The sequence below is a fragment of the Conger conger genome, chromosome 9 (genome assembly GCF_963514075.1).
Source record: "Conger conger chromosome 9, fConCon1.1, whole genome shotgun sequence".
NCBI lineage: Eukaryota > Metazoa > Chordata > Actinopteri > Anguilliformes > Congridae > Conger > Conger conger.
This window is the reverse complement of record NC_083768.1, coordinates 51,232,307-51,251,716: the sequence shown is the minus strand read 5'-3', so window position 1 is coordinate 51,251,716 and position 19,410 is coordinate 51,232,307.

Here is a 19,410-nt window from a genome sequence, read left to right as displayed (position 1 = left end):
CCTTCAAGTGGTCAGATGACGGGAAATTTTTGTTGGTGCTTCCTCAAAATGGGGTCCTGAGTCCATGTACCAAGTTTGGTTTTGGTACATTATGGCCTCACTTCCTGTTTGGCGACTTTGAGCCATTTTTGATTGGCTATGACAGAGGAACACTTTCAAATCCATCTGATAACTTTTGCGAGGCTTGGTTTGAACATCTTTTGTGCAAAATTTGGTGAAGATTAGACAAAATGTGTGAAAATCTTTTAATCCAATATAGTGGAAATTGATATCAATGGATACGTTGAACTTGGCTTGCTCCAAGGAATCTAATGGTACCTAATTCTTTTTAATTGGGCATACAATTCAAAACTTATATGCATAAATGTACCTCTGACTTTCACCCATTGGTGGCGCTAGAGCGCTCGAGGTGGAGACATGAATCTCGGTGGAAAGAATCGGGGGACTGTTCCCAATTAGTGTGCCAAATTCCATCCATCCATCCATCGTCACCCGTCTATCCAGAGTCGGGTCGCGGTGGCAGTAGGCAAAGCCAGGTATTCCAGGCGTCCCTCTCCCCAGCAACGCATTCCAACTCCTCCTGGGGGATCCCGAGGCATTCCCAGGCCAGGAGAGATATATAACCTCTCCAGTGGGCTCTGGGTCTACCTCGGGGTCTCCGCCCAGGAAAACCTCCAAAGGGAGGCGCCCGGGAGGCATCCTGATCAGATGCCCGAACCACCTCAATTGGCTCCTTTCAACGCGAAGGAGCAGCGGCTCTACTCCGAGCTCCCTCCGGATGTCCGAGCTCCTCACCCTATCTCTAAGGCTGATCCCGGCCACCCTACGGAGGAAGCTCATTTCGGCCGCTTGTATACGCAATCTCGTTCTTTCGGTCACTACCCAAAGCTTGTGACCATAGGTGAAGGTTGGGACGTAGATCGACCGGTAAATCGAGAGCTTCGCCTTCCAGCTCAGCTCCCTCTTCACCATGACAGTCCGGTGCAACGCCCACATTACTGCTGATGCTGCACCAATCTGGCTGTCGATCTCACGCTCCCTTCTACCCTCACTCATGAACAAGACCCCAAGATACTTGAACTCCTTCACTTGGGGCAAAGACTCGTTCCCAACCCGGTGGGAGCAATCCACCGTTTTCCGACAGAGAACCATTGCCTCGGACTAGGAGGTGCTGACTCTCATCCCGGCCGCTTCACACTCGGCTGCAAACTTCAACTTGTGCCAAATTTCTAAACTTTTTACCATACAGTTCTTGGGGCTGCCATGGACACCCTAGCCAGAAGAAAAAGATGATTATGATGAATAACAAGAAAATGTAGAAGTCTACGTAGCTTTGCTGCTTGGCCCTGAATAATAAGAGAAGATGCAATTAACATAAAATCATAGCTAATTATTTTACATTTAAAAAAAGATTATTAGGCTTTAGCTTTGCAAGTACTCTATTCTGGCAGTTAGCCCCCCAAACCACAAAATATAATGTTATTTCAGCAAAATAATGAAGGTTTTTCATAAAAAAGATGTATTCAAACTTTTTGAGGAAAATAATGGATTCAGAGCCAAAAACATATTTCATTTCTTCAAGCATAATAGTATTAACAACATAATACAGCCAAGACTGAAGCAAGAATGTTTTGCTAAATATTTAACGATGAAAAAAACATGCTGCGCATACCTTCAGTGCTTTGGTTATACTGTATGCATTTCATACATCAATATTATCTTGGTTCTAAAACAACTATACTTTAGTATTCTAATAGTATTCTTGTAGCCAAAGTTTATTAAATTCAGAAAAAGTGTACTAAAGGCAAACTTTTATAAACTTCTTTATAAGAGACACAAAAAAAATATTTTTTATCTCACTGTACAACATTAGTCTTGAAACCTTAAAATCCCCATGCAAGCATGTCAATGAACCCAACTGTAAAAAAAACAGTTAAGGATAGAAAAGGAAAGTTGGTACTTGACAGCTGAAGCCCTTTCCTTAAGTTGGCAGGCGGTGTCCCAGAAGAGAGCGTTGCTGGACGCTGTGGTAGCAGGATGGCTTTAGCATGGTGTTTTGAGAAAGCGCTCCCTCTGACTGGAAGTGCTGACGCTTGCGACTGATTAACATCCTGTCTCCGCACTAGGCGGGCAACCCCATGGGAGGCATCCATCTCTATGAGGCGTAAAACTGTACGCTGTTATCGGCGCTCTGATGCAATTTATTGGCCATGCCTTTTGGCTGTTGTTTACAACCTCCAACTGGGGGAGGGGAAAATCAGCTTCAGATGTGAGTTCTAAGAGGGATCCCTTGATTTTCTCTATCCTGCTGGCAGCCTGAAGTGGGCTCAAAGATGTTTGCTGAAGCTGAAATGTGCTAGGTGTTTAGAATACCTACCCACATAATCGTAATGGGCATGGGGTTAAGGTGTTTGTATGCTTAAGAACTAGGTAGAATTTTACACTACTGGTCCTTAAGGGCATATATTTGGCACACTTTGTTTCCACTCAGCTGCTGAAAATACAAAGCCAACATGTTGATCAGCCCAGGACATACTGTTTCTGCCCTAATGATCAAGGAAGAGACTTTTGATTTGAGCTTTCTTGGTGGTCGGACAATTTGTGTTTTAGGGAAACGGAGCTATAGTTCAAAAAGTACAGAATATTCCCATTTTGATTCAGATTTCAGGTTTCATTTGCATGATGAAATGTTTCACAGCTCATTAGAGATATACAGAACTCCAAGACAGTAAAATCTCCTGCAACCAACAGAACAATTAACGATACTGCTGGCATCAGATTCACCAAAAAAACAAGACCTATGGCAGTTGGTACACAGCCTTGTGCTATTTTCAGGGACTATAACCTTCTTGGACAATACACAGTAAAATACTGGATTTTAAGCAGCTGAATGCATTCTTCTTGAAGTCCTTTCTTCTTGATATGCTTAATGATGCTAGTGTTGGTTTATTTACTTCGTTACCAAATTGTCTTGTTATTCAAAACAAATCCGCTTAACAAGGTTTCAGTCCGATGGAATTATGCTCAGGAAAATGGGCTCAGGGTTCTTGGGCAGCCCTTGCATGTATGCCGAAAGATGTATAGAGTACCAGTAGATCTACTGTGTAAGATGCATCCCTGCAGCCCATGGAAAACATCTTCCTGCCTTCTGATCCAAAAAGTCTCATATCCGAGCTTAATCAGTCAAGTGCTGTCTGGATTTAAACATACAGCCCTGAGGTCTTGGGGCACAGCCGGGATTGGTCATAGAAGGCCACACCCGCCCACACTCACACTGTACACGTCACCCCTGCTTCACACTTCCTTCAGACTTCATACTGTGAATGGACAAACTCAAACTATTTGTTATTCTAGCAAAACTATTTTCCTCCATGACCTGTCTCATGCTTGTATTCCTAAACATATGAATCTGCTTATGGGCAATTCCATGGTAACTGACGTTACAACTGCTGGATATTTGGGTGGTAAAGCCCAATCCAGATACATAAGAGACATGCCTGACATATAACCCTCAGGTGTCAATAACTCTTATCAGTTATGTAGCTGTATTGGGCTTTACCACCCAAATATCCAGCATTTGTAACATCAGTTACTGTGGTATTGCCCTTATGCTCTGAGGCAAACCTTAAGACAGGCACAGACAATTTCCTTTCCCAAAAATGTCATTTCTGCACCAGAATGTACTATATGTATGCTTGATATTTATGAAATGCTATTAACATGCAGAAAGCATTACGCTGAAATTTAAGTATCTTACAGTACAGTGTGATGCGGAGTGTGAAATAATCACTGTGAACTGCACATTGAAATTAGATTCAAAATAATCCCATCACAGGCTTCTATAAAGCTGGAAATTATAATAGATATCTCATATTCACTGATGGAAACGGAAATAATGGTAAAATCCAATTATTCTGGTCATCAATCATAGAAACATGTCCTCTGCTATGAGGGCTGTTAAAATTAGGGTGTTAATTAATGAAATATTGTGTTTGATAGAGTGTGATTGTGTCAGGCACTATCTCCAAAAAGACAACCATGCCATCCCCTGAAGGCTGCAGTTCACAGTATGAACTAAACTGAACCCACAACTACACATTTCCTACAAAGCAGTGTGGCAAATGATTAAATATATTCAATAGGATATGAAGAAATGGTTGTGTGGTTGGGGTAATGGGTTGGCAAGGTCTGTGTCTGGTATGTAAGCCCCTCATGGAATTCTTCATCTAATAAAGAGCCTGCTATCCCACTGAAGAACTGTACTATCAGGCCTGTACCCAGGGGCATAGCCTAAATAGTATTTAATTCATCAAATTTTTGTATATTGTATATTTTATTAACATAGCATATAATTTGTACTGCAGCTGCAAGCACAGCAACATGGTACTCAACTGAAGGTACTGAACCTTAGGCCTATATGAATAAAAATAACAAAAACCTTTCACAATATAAAAATAACAATATTGCAAATTGAAAGAAGCAGCAGAAAACGTATCTGTGTCTGTCAATTTATCATGAATTGGAAACTTATTGTGGGCATTTTTCTATTTATAAATTCATTTCCTGAACTGACTGAATTTGAATGGAATTGGTCTGAAAATAAAATGCATTTCATATGTCTATCATACACGCATTCAGCCCAGGAAGGACATTACAAATTTACCTCATAATCAGGTGTGTACTGTATAACTATGGGAGGGCATATCACAGCTAACAACAGTAAACAGCTAACTCACTAAGTGTGTGTGCATGCGAACAAGACTGTGTTCAGGCAAGAACACTGTGGTTCATGTTAAAGAAGATAAAATAGCATTAACAGTTGCTCTTTGGTTTTTTTCTCTCCCTCTCTCTCCTTCTCTCTCCCTCTCTCAGGCCTGAGGACCCATAATAATTACTGATCTATGTGTTGTAGTGGTACAGTTGTATGTGCAGTTGTGATATACTAAGCCCCACAGGAATATTTTTCTGTTTGAAGCACACTATTCACTTTCCATGGACATCTCCAGTTCAAAATATTACGCTTGGAACTGAAAATACAACAATAATATTGATGTAGTCCTTTTATGCCGCATTATTATGCTTAGAGGGTACATGATGGAGAATATTTTAAGTGCCGGGACATTTTTTAAATAACCATACATTTTCACAGAGGGATATATCCAGTAGATATCCACCAAATATCTATTCAAATAAATAACTATAATAGCACACATTTCAACCAGACATAAAGTCTGTGTCTCTATATACAAATCTCATGAAACTATGGGAGGAAATATGGTTGGCATTTATATAGCACCTTTATCCAAAGCGCTGTACAATTGATGCTTCTCATTCACCCATTCATACACACACTCACACACCAACGGCGATTGGCTGCCATGCAAAGCACCGACCAGCTCGTCAGGAGCATTTGGGGGTTAGGTGTCTTGAGGGGGATTGAACCGGCAACCCTCCAACTACCAGACGACTGTTCTTACTGCCTGAGCCATGTCACCCCCTATGGTATGCAATGAGACTAAAACATTCATTGGCCATTAATTCATGTCATCAAGGTACTGTACCTGACACAATAGCTCAGAGTCTGATGATGAATTGAAGTCATTCAAACATCCATTCAATCTGACATAAGTCCATATTGCATTTGATTTCCCTAATTTTGCTGATGCGTAATACCATCATTCAATGTTGTTTGAAACCATTCACAGATGTACCTTTATAGTCACTTTAAAATGTGCAACCTGGAGAATTTCTGCTTTAATCCATATATATATCCATATAATCCACATATTGGATGTTTAGAGTTTAGAGTTTAATGAGTCTAACATAATCGATTGTTAATTAACAAATTTGTACATTGTTCACAGACCATGAGTTTGCAATTTTTACCATTATTCATTATTCAATATTGTAGCTAATGGGATATTTGTTTTAAGTGTTTTGAGACACATGCATAGCTAAAGCATACTTGCAAGCAAGTAAACTAAATTGCCACAATATGGCAATTCTAATAACACCTGTTATGTCCTCCAACACTGTTTACCTGAAGAATGATGTTTATAACCATCATAATCCACAATATAGTAATGGCCCTACATAATATTCTCCCTCCTCTGTCATTGCAGATAGAATACCTTGTTAAAAATGTTTTTAAGTGCAATTCGGTGATATCACATGCAAAACAAGGGCTTTCTTAAAACATTCATTTTTTTAGTTAACAGATTGGTCAGAATTAATGATGTTATTGTTTTGCAGCTGCAGTGCCTGGGTGGATTAATGGCTCATGAATAGTATCAATTAATCAGGAATAAAGTATCTAAGGCAGACAGAAAATGTCTCTGTCAATCTTACTCACACTTTGGCTGTGGGGCACTCAGCATACAACATGTTATACGGTTATAATGTGCTGTGGAAATGTTTGAGTCGAGTTGAAAACCTACAGGGAGGTTGATCTCCAGGAACATGGTTGGGAATCACTGTTCTAAGCCACTGTGCTCATTTAATGAACCATTTAATCAGGAGAGCAGTTAGATATCTAAAATAAGAGCATGTCATATGATAGGACTGCCCTTGTTATTGTTGCTCTCCCCAGCTGGGGCCAAAGTTTCTGCAACTTCTCAGCATTTCTTCCCATGTCGTTAATTAACAAGGCTCCTCTCTAGTTTTCTCCATCATCGCGCAGTGTGGGGCTTGTCAGAAGTTGGAAGCCAGGCGAAAGAAAGGCAGGCCCCATCACTGAGAGGATTTCATATCATGCTAATTTTCTCAGTGGGGCCTAAATTATTTATGGTCTCTCCCACCCGCCCTGCCTGGCTGTTCTGCACAGGAGGCATATCAAAGACAGTACTACTCACTTCTTCTCCCTCACCAGCCACTGCTCTGCCTCTCTCCCAACCTTGGAAACAGAGCACCCCCCACATACATGCACACAAAACACAAACAGACACATGCATAATTAGGACCTTATTAGTAGGAGTCTTCAGAAGGCATTTGTGGCAGACTGAATCGTTGGAGAATTTTGCCAAGGAAAATACCAGACATTAAGATAAAAAGTAAGAAATAAAATAAAATAATAACATTCATGAATTTAATTAGTATTGACACATTTCTTTTCTTATTGTGTCACACAAGACATATAAATTGAAGTAACTCAAACTATGCCTTTAAACCTATCACTTTTTTTGAGTGATTCTTATGATTAAAAACTGTAGCTGCTTAATCACGGGTCACCCATCAGAACTTGATTCAATTTCTCTGAATTAATTGCTCATTTAATTACTATTTACCTTTGTATACTTCATAGAGCACCATATCCATTATGAGGGGATTATGTTACATTATTATGACAAATAAAACATTAAAAACCAACTATTGATACAATTTGATTTAATAAATACAGTGTGGACTCAATATAATGTTTTTTTGTGTGCAATAAATCAACTCTCTCATGTGATGTTCACAATGTTATGCCGAGCCATAAACCTTCCAATGCAAAGTGATTGCTGAAGTTTTGGGTTCATTTTGTTTAAAAACTTGAGCCATATGTTAATAGTTTAAAGAGCACTTGCACAACAGTTTCTGAATGCTATATGTTTCAGAATGGTTTCAAAGCTGCAAGTCCCACATCTAGTCTTAAATCTACTAGTTGACTAGTTGAATCCAAATACATTTCTGTGACGGTGTAGAAGAAAATTACAATGTTAGGAGGGGGCCTAAGTGTACCAAATGCACCAGTTGAGAAAGAAAAGTCTCAGGATTATAAAGCTTTTTCAAATTAATGAACAACAGCACATGGATTAATTGAGGCCATTCAAACAAGCATATAAACACAGCACAAAGCAGAGCAGATTGATTAATTTCAAGAACTAGCCATCGTTTCGAGCATTGGATTAACATTGATCCTGAGCAAGCAAGTGCAGGTTTTTTCCACTGGACTGGTTGTGCTTTTTTGCCAGGCAAGAGGTATGTACAAGGCGAAAAACAACTACTTTTGCAGTGGATGACTCATTTCCTGTCAATCACATTAGTTGTTGCTTTTCTACCTATTTAATTTTATTCCAGAGGATTTCAGGCGAAAGCAGGAATACACATCACTCACCCCAGTAACCTCTCCTACAAGGTCGCTGTCTGAAGGCTACCGCCTAAGTGCACAGTGCACTGCAAGCAGTAATTCATTACGTAGGTTGACATTTCTAAAAGAAAGCCAGCTTAGGTGGGAGTATTTGAGTGGGGGGGGGGGGGGGGGTGAGTGAAATGTCTGTACTTCAAAACTATATTGTACTGCCAGCTCTCAAACAGGGACTTTCTGCTCCAATAGGAACCTTACTCATTAATTCTCCCCAAAATGATTAAAGTTTAACGCGGTTGTGTGGAAATGAACAGCCATTTGTGTGAATATTTAAATATTTAGATGTGCAATGATGCGTGTGTGTATGTGTGTGTGTGTGCGTAAGTGCGCATGTGCATTTTTATGTATTTATACCTACAGTGCATGCACATGTACAAACAATATTAAACTCTATTAATATCCAAATAACTGTGTTGAATGTTTGGCAGTGTTTAGATATTTAAAAGTCACATCTGATCATTATCAAAAAAAAATAATAATCTATGTCATTCTTAGCTCACAAAATGCTCACTCAGCCTTCAGTATGGATTTTCCTTGGACCCTGTTTTATAACAGACTTGATATGGAATGGTTTTAATAAACGCAATTGACAACCTAATGCACAATTCATATTCTTTATTATGGGAATTCCAATAAGGAAAATGACAAGGATCTGATTTTTCTATTCCAGCACTGCACCATATAAACACACCAGAAAAGGTCAAAATAAATAAATTCGCTTAGTTTAGCAGCCTTGAAAACTATACCTGTTAGCACCACTGCTATTTGCTTTCACTGTATAAACGCCAATGTGATGTGGCATGCATGCATGCAGTCAATGGTTCTTCAGATATGAATAAGCGATACAATATTGATTGATTTTGTCAACAGACAAGAATGAGTATTTCATCATGTGTAAACAAACAAAATGGAAATGTGGATGAGGGGCGGGGGTAAATATCCATCCATCCATCAGCTAACCCGCTTATTCCTGGTTAGGGTGGCAGAGGGCGTCGAGCTGTTGCTGTAAATCAGTATAAACTATTGACAAAACTGTATAAAAGAGCAATTACCGAACTAAGATGTGGACACATGTATGGTTAGATAACTGATTATGTATTCAATAGAAAGATTTACATACAGCACTCGATAACATTTAGAATGTACTTGTGTGGGCTTAACATTACACATCCGGTCAAGATGACAGACAAGGCAAAAGTTCTTACACCCAGACCAAGTATTTGCTCAAAAACCCTTACAGTAGCAATACTGCCAAACTGCTGGTGTGTAATGATGGCAGAAAGTGCATCTGAAACTATAACCAACTGTAAAACAAGGTACAAAGACCACAAAACTCCAACATGGTGGATACTGAGGTCCAGACAGATGAACACCAACTTGAACTCTGAAACACCAAAATGGGAGCAACACATCTTTTAACTCAAAGTTATCAGAAAAACTTTTATGGACAGCTTAATGGTATTGTTTAGTCTCCAAAGTTTAGAAAAATATATTTGAAGTTTGCTACAGAGAATTGGTGAAGCAGTGCAGCAGACTAGACTTTAAAGGACAGGGATGAAATGGTTAGCTATCAGGCTACACTGCAGACAAAGCCATTCCCCCAGCTGCAACACAAGCTGGACGACTTCGATAACAGATCAGGGCGCATCAACCCGAGGGTACTATGGAAGAATGTGAACTACCATCCCTCCTGGGTAACCTGTTCAGCTGTGTCCTCAGCAGATGGCAGAGATAGAGTGGCAACTGGAGAATGGCTCCAGTTGATGCACCTCTGCTGAGCAATATGAAGGCAGCCAGAAAGCAGGAGCCACTCTCCTGGGAAAGGAATTAATTTCATGTGCTTCAGGACTTTTCTTGTGACTTGCAGGCAAAATGCATTCAATATCAATATGCATTTGTGCATAGGAAGGGAATAAACAATAACATTTCTTCAATTGATTTGTTTTTATTTTGCAGCAGAACCATCCAATATGCCATTATTTTCTTTTTAAAATGAATTTATATGGCCTGCAGGTGTGATAAAAAGGTAAGAGTCACATTATGTAAATTGTTCTTTTCACCCGTCACCCGTGGCTATCCTGGGGAGTTGTAATGATGAGAATAGAATAGGAGTAGAGGGTGGGAAAAGTTTCCCCTTTTCTCCAAATTAAGCTGATCACACCCCTTTCCTTTCCTTGGGTTTCAGATTTTTTGCACCTTACAGATAGAACAATCTGCAAAAAGATCATAAACTTCACAAATTAATTTTAATTGCTCATTTAAAACAAGTAATTCATAACTCAGTGGCAGAAGTATGGTCCTGCTCAGAAACATTGTTCAGGAGGCAGGCATGGACGTATCAGTGACTGATACTCTCCAGGCTGTGATGAAGGCACTTGCCACTGCAAGAGCATCATCTGTCTCTTTTGTCTGATCCTCCTGGACTTGTCTGCAGCATTAGACACCAACTTCTGACCTCCACCCTGGCTGAGATGGGCCTTTTGGGGACTGTCCTCTTTTGGTTTTCTTCCTATCTAGCCCATAGGTCTTATCAGGTCACCTGGATCGGATCTAATGCTGTACCTCCCTTACCTGTCCCCTTGTTACAGGAGTAGTGCATGGATCTGTACTCGGGCCTCTGCCTTTCTGTTTACAATAAACAATTTGGCTTTTCATCCCTCACAGGGCCTCCCTCCTAAAGAGAGCTCACTAGCTCTGTCAATTGAACTACAGTAGCTGCCTCTTGCTCTGCTAAGAACTTGGTGGTGGTCCTCGATAACCAGCTGGACTTCAAGGAGGAGCATGATCATGATCCTACTCAACCAGTAATCTCCCATCTAGACTACTGCAACTCCCTTTTTGCAAGCCAAAACTGGCTTGTGCCATACAGGCACTTCAAATCGCTGACCGGCTTGTCTTCACAATCTTCCAAATCTCTTGCATATCGCTCCGCCTGCCGAAGTCCTCACTCTGGCCTACGCTGCAGCCAAGACTGCAGGCCCGCCCTACCTACAGGACATAATTCATCCCTATATACCAGTACGACCACTCCACTTCACTGCAGCAGGGTGAACTTCCATGACCTGCCACCCATGTGAATAGTACTTGCTTGTCCCAAACGCAGAGCTTCTCCACCCTAGCTCCACAGTGGTCTTCATTCCTCTATGAACTGCTCAAAACCATTTTCCATCATGGTATGAAGACCCATCTCCTCAGACTGTTCCTTTGCTAGCTCTAACACAAAATCTAGTATCGCTCATGTATCACTTGTATGTTTGTGTTTGTGTAAACAGCAAAATTAAATTATGATAATGAAACGGCCTGTTTCTGGTTCCTGTTCTTGAGAATACTTTAATACGTGTCCTCTCCTCCTTTAGATTTGATTTCCAATTTGCACCTCTATGTGTGAAATGATGTAAAAAGTGTTGTTATCCCAGGCAGACCTGTCTCGTTCATGGTTGAGCTCCCACGATATCACACCAGCACGCCTGTGTCCAAATTTGGAGAGGTCATTTAGCAAAACTAAATTATTCTGACATGTTCTCCTGGACCTCATGCTTCCAGTGCACTCTATCCCTAGACACTACAGCTTGAATGAACCTGATTGTACTGCTTGTAAGAGCAAAAACAAAAGTCTTCTTTCTTTCAATGTAAAGTCTGGATAGAGACAACACTGTTTTATTTTACCTTTGCTTAGGTGCTTATGTAACTTTGTATAGCTTACATGTATTATGCATTAGAGACAGTGAATATAATTTTCATGTGGCATTATTTCAGCCCAAATGGATCTAAAACCAGGTAACATGACAGGTATGATGCACCTGGGTTTGACAATGTCATATGATAAGTATATTTTGGGCGTTAAATACTTTAATTCGGATAATTTAGAGACACACAACTTTGCAATTGTGACTTTGGCTTTGTAAGCTCTGGTATTGCCGGTTTAAAAGGAAGAGCCATTTCCAGTCAGCAGCATTTACTCTCAACGGATGTGACCGTATAAAAAGAGCTCTCTCCTGATAAATCTTTTTTTGTGGCAGATGCCATTTCAATCTCAGCATGATAAACCAAAGGGAAAGAAAGCTTCCTATTAATAACACATCATTTTTTTCCCCTTTCCCTGAGCCTAATAGCATAGCAAAACAGGTTCAGATTCAATCCAACAGCAATGTTCTTTGTCTGTGAATTTGAATGAACAGCTTAATTGAATTATTACAGTACATTTTCTATTTCTAATATAGCAAATATGACAGTTACTGAAAATCAAAAATTGTCTTAGAAATGAAAAAAAGGGTTTACATTTCATTTCTTACATCGAAGGCCAGAGCACATAGCCATTGGGTTAAATGTGGTCCTTGGTCTCAGCGTAAAATCATTGATCTTTCTGGTCATGTCAGCCCACACACTTTCACAAGATGTGCAGCTGGTGATGGTGTAATCAAAGTCTATCATGTTCCACTTCTGCTGACACAGCGCATTCTCACACCGCAATAGATCAGTGTCAGAAATCACCAGGGGTTGTTAATTGCCGTTCAAGAGTTATCTTTGAAATCTGTGCATGCTGATTCATCATCACCTGTCCCTGACTACAACTATTCCCACGGTTCCTTAACTCTTAATATTCCAAGTTTGTCAAAAAATAAATAATGATTGAGGTTCTCACCTTATCCTTCTCAATCATTGGCCTGAATGCAGTCAACATGTGTCCCTAACTTTAACACACAATTCGCTGAAATGGTTATTTCTTTCCTCCACACACAGAATTTGGCGAGATCAGAAATCAGAATAATTATTGGAAAAATAATTGTGATTTGTATTGAAACACCCAACACTAAAATTAATTTCAAAGTCAAGGATGAATGCTGATTCTAGTCCAATGTGTTGCAGAGCTCAAGACCTAATCAGCTATATCCAAACATTAAATGTACATTCTGGTAAGTGAAATAGGCTGTGGTCTGTGTATTTATTAAGAAATGTGTGCTATATTTTTATCTGTAACTGATGTTTGGGCTATCAATCATTTAATTTGAATATTTTCTATATTCATTTGGTAGGCTATATTTTACCTGGTTATGGAAGATACTGTATGTTACAGTAGATTCAAATACATATCAAGCATGGTCATACTTAAATCTGCCTCTCAAGGTTAGTAGGCAAACCAGAGAGCACTACTGTCCTCGAGGGCCAGATTTTAGTATCCAGGATTTAGACTCCTACAGCTTGCCTGGGGGGAGACAGAAAACAGCATTTTATAAATGGACAGAATGACAAGTGCTGTCATGACAAACACTGCAACATGCCAAAATATCACTCCATGGGCAAGAGTCAATCCACAGCCTCAGATTTCAAAGAAAGAAATGTAATTACTCTATTCATTCACTGTGGTCCTGTTAACATCTCAGGTAAATGGTGTTTTCAAAAACAGAGTCTTTATAATTTTGTCTCCATAAGAGAAGGACAGTTGCTAAACATCAGCTAGCATGGGTGTGCACAGAATAATGGTACATTTTCTTATTATTGTTGCACTATTTGTGCATCATCCTCAGCAAAATGTGTTGAGTCTCTTTTAGAGCCCTGATGAGACATACCCCATTGGCAGATACTGGCAGGCTGCACAATTTGCCATACCAACAAATCACAAGAGGGCAACCAAGCAAGTGTTTTGATCTGCTGTTCCACTTTATGGCACCCCCTGCAGGCTACAGAAACAGTGGTAGCTGCTTGAGACACAACATCTGCCCAAACACTGACGCATAGCAGACACCCTGAAAGCAAGGCCAGGTACTACCATTGGCATACCTGTCCATTTCCCATGAATTTTCTCTTTCAGCTCTAATGTGGTGTGTTCATGTGGAAAATTGATTTTCGTAAACAATATGAATTTGAAAGCCTAGCCGTCTTTGCAGCTCAGCAGAAAGTGCCTGCACCTTCCTTGCACATGTACACATTCTCTTGAATAGCTCAGCCTTGTGTGAAGCATTCTGTCTGACGTTCTTTCACCTTTTTAAGTAAAAGGGCATTTTCCTGAGACAGCTGAATCCCTGGAAAAAATAATCTCGGCAGGGATCCTAGTATCGCCGAATCACTGTGCTTGTGCATTACTGCTAAAATTTGATGAAGATCGCTAAAGCTATATTTGTATGCATGATCATTGCCGGTTAAAAAATCTGAGAAACTAATTTAGAACATGGGGCTTTAATGCTAAAATGTTTTCTTGGCTGCTCATTCTGGGCAATGATTCCATTAGAATTCCCTAATGGAGATCTAACAGATTAGCCTTGGGATTATGGGGCTATTGAGCGACTGCATGCCTGCTCATTCCAAAAAAAAAGTTATTAAATCAGTCTGAAACTCTGGCATCCACAGGGAAAGGAAGGAGAATTTAATGCTGCTATATAATAAATAATCATCATTTCACTAATGGCTTGTGTAAACATACATAAAATGAGCCATCCCAAAAAATAGTGATTTGTATTTCTGATGAAAACAGATAAACAAATTCATTGCATTTTTAAATCAGCAAGGCAAACTAATCAGCATTTGACTGTGTTATTAACCCAGGAATCAGAGGAGAAGACAAAGACCGGCACGTGTTCTTTCGTGTGGTAAACTAATTGTGGGGCAAAAAACTCCCATGCCATTAGTGGTTAAAAGGCTATCGCTAGCTACATGAGGACATTTTGGACAGTTTTTCTGTTGTATTTAATATTGTGTACATTTGCTGATCAATTATGTCACCAAAAAGAAAAGTATAGCATCAATACAAACTTAATAATGTAGATCAGAATTTAGTCTCAGAAGAATTAATGTTTTACCTTCTCCTGTCTTTTTGTTTGACTTACTGTATATGCAATAGCAGCCTACTGAAATCATATGCACTGTATAACAGCAGTAACACATAAATGTTGATTTAATGTAAGCTCTGTATTTTACATGTGTGTAAGAAATAGCCCACACAGATTCAATCAAAGATGACGGAGAGTGAGAGTGATTTTATTGACGTGTAGTGCAAACAGCGGTGCACACAGTAACAGTTCCAGCAAAGAACCTGATGGTTATATCCTCTTTTCAGCACAATAAAGTGAATAAGATACAGTATGGATTAATTAAAATTTTAAAATGCTAAGTATTAATGCCTTTTATTTCTTTTCTTCTTTTTTTTTTTTTTTACATTTTTCAAGGACAAGAAAATAAAAGGAAAGAGAAGAAAGATCTATGACTTCAATAGTCTGTGGAGCCTGGGAGAATCCTTTTTTCTGTCTATCCGTTTTGCACTTCAGTGAACTTCACTCTTACAGGTCTTCAACTGCAGTCAAAAGCGAAAGAATAATATATAGATTGCTTACCAGACTGAAATCCTATTTTCCTTCATCACAGAGTAATAATGCCTTTAGCTCATAAAAGATCATTTGACATAATTAGAATTTCCTAGAACTGGAAAAAAAGTGCCTGTCGAATAATGGAATCCTTGCCATTGTGGTACTAAGCTTTTTATCTTATATAACATGGAAAGGTTAAAGCATTTGAGGTAAAGCAGAGGCTACCCATTTGAGCAGTAACCTCTGCTGTAACATATTTAATCTTGGGCTGTAATGTGTGTGATACTGTATTAGTGGGTTGGAAGTTGCAAGTAAGTGCACCTCACCTTTTGCCACAGCAATGGACTTCTGGGGTTAGGCTGCAGAGCTAATAATAACTGCCATTTTAGGTCTGCCATTTTAGGTTTCTTCAATGACATAATGCAAGACATTTATCAATTGGTACAGCTAGAAGACATTTTATGGCCTGTGTTCTGCTCTATAAATGAGGACTATAAATGAGGACTTAAAATAAATCTTTAGCATGTGGACTTCCTGGAAAACCATCAAGATATGAACTGGAGACATTCTCCACTCACTGCTTCCAAGGATTCCAATGGGAGCTGCTCAATGGTGCATGAAGCCAGTTCATGGAGGCTGCCATTTTTGACGATGGGTCTTTTTTTTGGCACCAGAGCATGTACAGTACACTGGGTATTGGGTTGGGTACCTAAACGTGAAGGGATGAATAGAAATGAAAAAAATTTCCCTGGAGTGTAATAGTTTAGTGTGAAGATATTTTTCATGTAAAAGTCCAAATTGGTTCCACCAGGGTAAATTCATAGCTTTGAATGGACTTCAATGGGGAAAGTTACCTCCCCGTCCCATGGTAAATGGTAAATGGTAAATGGTTGGCATTTATATAGCGCCTTCATCCAAAGCGCTGTACAATTGATGCTTCTCATTCACCCATTCATACATACACTCACACACCAACGGCAATTGGCTGCCATGCAAGGCACTGACCAGCTCGTCAGGAGGATTTGGGGGTTAGGTGTCTTGCTCAGGGACACTTCGACACAGGGCGGGGGATCGAACCAGCAACCCTCCCGACTGCCAGACGACTGCTCTTACTGCCTGAGCCATGTCATCCCATCAGGGAAGGCAAAAAAAGGAAGTGAGAAAAGGAGGTGAAGACGGGGAATCAAGAAAATGTGAATTAGGAAAATGGAATGCCCTTGCTCCTTCATATGTGAATTTGAAGCAACGTCAATGCATAAAAGCATGCAGACATAGTTCAGTAGATGTTCAGACCAAACATCAGAATGGGGAAGAAATGTGATCTACGGTAAGAGACTTTGACTGTGGAATGATAGTTGATGCCGGACAGGGTGGTTTGAGCATCACTGATCTCTGCTGATCTCAAGGGATTGTCACAAAAGTTGACAGAGAATCATGCACAAAAACTAAAAACATCCAGTGAGCAGCAGTCCTCTGGGTGAAAATGCTTTGTTAATGAGAGGTCAGAGGAGAAATCCCAGACTGGATCAAACTGACAGGAAGGCGACAGTATCTCAAATAAACATACAGTTGTGTTCAAATAAATAGCAGTGCATTACAAAAAGGGAATAAAGTGTAAATATTTTTGAATAGCTTCTAGTTCAATGTTTCAAATGTAGTGGAAACATTACACATTCAATTAAAAATCAAATGAAATCAAATCATTAGCAAATTTTATCAAGTCTGCGTTATTCTTTTACAGGAAAAGGAGAAAAGGAATTTTAATCTGTTCAAAAAAATGGCAGTGTCAACATTTTTCTCTTCCAACTCTCTTCAAACTGTCTGACATTTTTTCAAGATTTAACTTCACTTAAAATTACTGAACTAATATTTAGTTGCATAACCATTGTTTTTGGAACTTAGAAACAGGTATTTCAGCCCAGGATGAACAAACTACATTCCACAGTTCCTGTGAATGTTCGGGTTTTACAGAAACTTTAATATCACCCACAAGTTTTCAATGGTCATCAGGTCAGGAGATTGAGCTGGCCACTCCATTATCTCAATACTTTTTGTTTGGAACCAAGATGTTGCTCGCTTACTCGTGTGTTTGTGGTCGTTGTCTTGTTGAAACACCCATTTCAGGGGCATTTCCACTTCAGCATACGGCAACATAATCTCTTCAAGTATTTTGATGTATTCAAACTGATCCATGATCCCTGGTATACGAACCCAACACTGTAGTATGAAAAACATCCCCATACCATGATTCACTGTCTTCACAGCGTACTGTGGCTTGAATTCAATACCCAGGGGTTGTCTGACGTACTGCCGATGACCACTAGACCCGAAAATAACAATTTTAATCTCATCAGTCCACAGAATGTTATGCCATTTCTCTTTGGGCAAATCGATATGTTCCTTGGCAAATTTTAACTGATTCTGCACATGCCATTTTTTAAAAAATGGTGCTGTATGGGGGCTTCTTGTTGATAGCTTAGCTTCCATCAAACGTCCTCTGACTGTAGCAGCACTTACAGGTAATTGAAGATCATCTTTGATCTTTCTGGAGCTGATGAACGGCTGAATCTTTGCCGTTCTGACTATCTTTGATCCGTTTTAACAGTAGTTGCTCCTGTTCATCCGCTTGTTCCTGGTTTTTGTTGCCATTTTTGAGCTCATTTAACTGAGAATGAATGAATTCTGTAATTAAACTCCACACTGCTATTATTTTGAACATGCCCCTTTTAATGAATGAGTCAATTACTCAGAACAAGCAGCGTACATGTCATGACAGTTGGGTCTGTTTTTCTATTAAGCTACTACATCTACAAGTAAAGTATTTGCCAGGCAGAAATATCACTACTACTAATAACAGTGGTTCATCAGGTTACTGAAGTTGTACTGCTGTTTTCTTGAACACAACTATACTTTTCAAAAGTGGTATGCGGAAGAGTATCTCTGAACAGGAGCAGAATACCAATAAGTGCCTAATAACATATGTTTTATGTGGATGCATGCATCGTGCTGTTTTTATAAAAAAGATAATGAAGATATTGATGAACAATCTCAAAAACTAGAAGGAACTACAGCTCCTGGGGCAGCCTGGGACCCAGAAGGTTAGTGGTTCAAGCTGCAGTGTAGCCACGATAAGATCCACACAGCTGTAAGGCCCTTAACCCAGCATTGCTCCAGGGGGATTGTCCCCTGCTTAGTCTAATCAACTGTCACTTTGGATAAAAGCATCAGCTAAATAACAAATTATTAAAAAATTACAAAACTACTCATGGACTAACACCACTGGCACAATAGCTTCTCGTTGCTGAGTATCGCATAACCAATATGCACTTGGAAGTTTCCATTTGTTAAAGCCCTGTTATAAAACGTCAGTGTAGTCATTTTAATTATGTCATTTAGTAGCTTGTGTGGTATATAGTCTTTCCCTACACACATCCAACTAGATGCTCCAAAACATATCCACTAGCTGCAATTTAAAATACTTTCTCAAGCATTCTAAGAAACGATGCCAATGCCTCAGTCGCCACAATAATTTCTGGAGTTACTGCCGCTGGTTGCTTGTCAATACAAAATAATACAATGTGGGCAAGAACTGAACTACTGCTATAGATCTAGATAAAAACCCTTGTGATGCCAACTGAATTGTTACACTTACAGTAAGAAAACAGGCCCACGTTTTCCTTATTTAACAAATGAAGGCAAACCGGACTGTCATTGTAATCTCGTCCATGTCCTGCACTCAATATTACCAGCTTTACTGATCAACAGTCTGCACATTATGTTAATGACATCATATGGTGACTGGCAACAGTGTCGTTCATTGTTCATAACATCATTCATTTTCATTACCTTAATTATCTGTCAATAATAATAATACTTTTATATAGCGCCTTTCCTAAACCAAAGGACGCTTTACAGGCAAACACGCAAACTCGCCGCTTATATTTTACCATTACATTGGTCCACATCCTATTCTTCAGTTGTATGCAT